Below are 3898 nucleotides of genomic sequence, written 5' to 3' on the forward strand. Positions count from 1 at the left end.
CCCAAATTACGGACTGCAGCAGTTTAATCATCACTGCCATTCTTCCTACTTCCAAAATAAAGCCTTGATTAAACTATTCATACCCTATTACTCATACCTTTACTTCAGAGATTGAGGAACTATACACAACAATAAAAAAAAGTTATTTTCACCATAGGGATAACACAGTGTACCTCTCTGCCAATGTTACTTAAAAATCTTCCATATCAAAACAATTTAACAGCAGATGCAAAAAATTAAATAAATACTCAATGATTTTTAATTACAATCCTTTAAAGATGCATGTAATTCATGCCGTTAACCTTAGAATCACAGTGCAGAGAATCCAAGTAGAAATGAGTTGGGGTGACTTTCAAAGTAATGTTGGATTCCTCGCTCTATTTATAACCCCACTAGAACTGATAAGTTCATTTCATAGGCCCCATCATGCATTAATCATTGGGTGGCAGGAGTTAATAAAACTTTTTCAATTACGATATTTATTGCTGGCAATGAACATCCCAAAACCGCCAAGGAAGTCATCGATATTGCACAAAACATGAGGACCTGGAACTTTTCCAAAAGCTTTAAAAAAAAATAAAAATAAAAAATGGAATTATATATGACATTTCCTGACACCTGCATTAATGCTGTATGACTAATAAAAGCATGTCAGTTGCCTGGACTGAACGAGAGATCAGCATGTGCCCAGAATGCACAGTCTAAGGAAGCAGTCTTCATCGCCTGTGGGTCACTTCCAGTCAAAGGCTAAAGTTCAGAGACTGAATGACAAAGTAGTCATTTTCTCGGTAGGACTGTCTTCCAGTAGGAGGATGATAATAGTGTGATCAACAAATATCATCATAATATCACCATATTGTTTTCTTTGGTGTCTTTTTACATATTCTAACATAAAAGAGAATTACCTGGTGGTCTTCTCTTTTCTTTGCAGCTGGAATGCATGCTAATAATGCTAAAACAAACTGATTGGACTGAGAGCCCTGGGGACCAGTCCTCTGTTAGAATGGATAGACAGATATGACCATTGTTATAAACATGAGGATGAATGAGAATATTTTCACTAGTAAACATGGCCTGAGGAGAGTCAAAAGCATATCAAGGACTAAACTTAAATAGAAGTTGAAATTTTCACCTTTCATTAAGGTGCCTGGTGTACCTTCCATGTCTACAATCCTCTGTGTAATTAAATTTTGAACATTCTTTTAATTTAAAGTCTTACCAGAAGGTGGGTCAATTTGCAAAACCAACAGCTCATTCTGCAGTTGTTTCTGCATTGATGCCATGATGAAACCACCCCCCAAGGCCATGAGGCCAGAGCCAAGGTGGGATGCTTTGACAGTGTGCAGAGTGCAGGTGGGAAGAACTAAGTGAACTCATATTTATCCTGTGTGGCCATAAAGGGGAAGAGTTTTAAAAGGACAAGTTTATCCCTCAAGTCATACACTAAACACTGAGAAGGCAAGAGTTGTGTGTCAAGAGTTTTCACCCCCTGCCAATGACTGACAGAGAATTAGTAGATACATAATAAAGACTATGCTGAATGACTCTCTCCAACATTCTTTAGACTCTTATAGATTCTATCCTAGTTTACTCTCACATTAAAGTTTACCTCGGTGGCTGAGGGTCTTCTAATTGGCCTCATCTCTGTCTCCTGCTGCCTCCAATAGGTGCTGAACATGGCTTTCCAAATAATCTTCCAAGGCACACACCACTCCAGTGCTGAGAAACTGGCCCCTGCCCTCATCATAAGCATCTTGACCTAAAATTCAGGCTCTACATAATCTGTTCTTGTAGACATTTCTCAAACTGTTTCTCTTAACTGATAAACTAATAGCCAGAGTATTAGCCACAATTTCCCCCAGGGGTCTCTTCCACTTTCCCATGCTTGACCCTTCCCTCATCACCATATGTCTAAATCCCACCTTACCTTCAAGATTTACTCAGATGCTCACCGATCCCTCCATGCCACTTGTATCTTGTCTTCCATATTCATCACATCCTGGTCTTACAGTTATTTATGCAGATAATTTATCTTCTCTTTTGAAAAAATATAAGCTATTCAGGGAAGGATCTATAATCCATATTTGTATCTACTACAGGGACTAAAAGTATTCCTTACATATACTAGGCACTAAACAATTATTTTCTGGATGGATGAATGGATGTATAAACAGATAAGCCCTCTTATTATTTTTTTTAATTTAGTGAGAAGACAGGGAGACAGAAAGACAGACTCCTGCATGTGCCCTGACCAGGATCCAACCAGCAAGCCAATAGGGGGCTTTGCTCTGTTGTTCAGCAACCAAGCTCTTCTTAGTGCCTGAGGTGGAGATCACGAAGCCATCCTCAGCATCCAGGGCCAACTTGCTCCAATCAAGCCATGACTATAGGAGGGGGAGAGAGAGAGAGAGAGAAGCAAGAGGGGAAAGAGTGGAGAAGCAGGTGGGCGCTTCTCCTGTGTGCTTTGACTAGAAATCAAACAAAGGACATCCACAGGCCAGGCCGATGCTCCACCACTGAGCCAACTGGCCAGGGCTTCAGACAAGCCCTCTTGATGATGAAAAAGTTTCCATGGAGTGTCCTCTCTCTTTAATTTTTCAGAGGACATTTTAGCCCCAGGATCCACACTCAGTCATGAGGTAAGGGGGGCACTGGGACTTAGAGGCTCAGTTTTGCTTGACTTGATACATGTGTTAGGTGGCCTGCAAATTTCAAGATGGGGCCCTGAGGGGCAGAGAAGTGAAAGAGTTAATGCTTTAGTCTAAGACCTAAAGGAAATCCCCCTTTCCTGGTCAATAACGTTTTACCAGGATGCTCAGGGTAATGTGAACTGTCCTTTGCCATTAGAAATTAGAAAATAGGTGCCCCACCCAAAGTGAAATTATTTGCCAATTAACTGGAGGCACTGAGTTTAGAATTCACAGCTGGGAAAAGAGAAAGAAGGAATGTTTATTGAGTACCAACTCTTATTAAAATAAATCATCTATACACAAAAACCCTTGTGAAACAGGCATCATTTCCCCATTTTACAGATAAAAACAGCCTGACCAGTTGGTAGTGCAGTGGATAGAGTGTTGGACTGGGACACAGAGGACCCAAGGTCACCGGCTTGAGCGCGGGCTCATCTGATTTGAGAAAGATTCACCAGCTTGAGCCCAAGGTCACTGGCTTGAGCAAGGGGTCACTCACTCTGTGTAGCCTCTGGGTCAAGGCACATATGAGAGGGCAATCACTGAACAACTAAGGAGCTGCAATAAAGAATTGATGCTTCTCATCTCTCTCCCTTCCTGTCTGTCTGTCCCTATCTGTCCCCATCCATGTCTCTGTCAAAAAAAAAAAAAAGAAAGAAAGAAAGAGAGAGAGAGAGAGAGAGAAAACATATAAAAAGGTAAAGTAACTTATCTACGATTACATAGCTAGAAAGTGGTGAAGCCTGGATTTAAACTCAAGTCTGCAATTCAAATTCTTTTCACAAGCAATAATGTTATACTCTTTGTTAACCCTCATTGTGGTCTCACCCAAGTTATATTATAGGCTTCCTTATATCTATGGCTTGGATCCTCCATTGCTTTAAGTGGCCTCTCCATTCAATATCTCCACTGAATTAGTCAAGGTAATTAACCCTAATTGCAGCAACAAACTACTCTCAAAATCTCAGTGCACAACACAACAAAAACTTATTTCTCACTCATATCATAGATGAATACAGTTGGGCAATTCTCCTCCAAGCAGTGACTCGGAGATCCACACTTCTTTTCCAACTCAAGACACTGCAGCCTTAAACATAGAGTTTACAATGTTGACTTGGAAGAGGAAGAGGGTGAGGCCAGTTGCATTTGGTTGGAAGTGCCATATACCACCCCACTGGTCTGAATCCAGTCACATAGCCTCAACCTAC

At 40.8% G+C, this 3898-nt stretch overlaps 1 pseudogene; it reads right to left on the bottom strand.

Moving 5' to 3' along the window:
• Positions 1-827: 827 nt before the first annotated feature.
• LOC136376965 (ubiquitin-conjugating enzyme E2 W pseudogene) lies at positions 828-1295 on the bottom strand (annotated as a pseudogene).
• Positions 1296-3898: the final 2603 nt, after the last annotated feature.

Source organism: Saccopteryx leptura, chromosome 6, assembly GCF_036850995.1.
Source record: "Saccopteryx leptura isolate mSacLep1 chromosome 6, mSacLep1_pri_phased_curated, whole genome shotgun sequence".
Classification (NCBI taxonomy): Eukaryota; Metazoa; Chordata; class Mammalia; order Chiroptera; family Emballonuridae; genus Saccopteryx; species Saccopteryx leptura.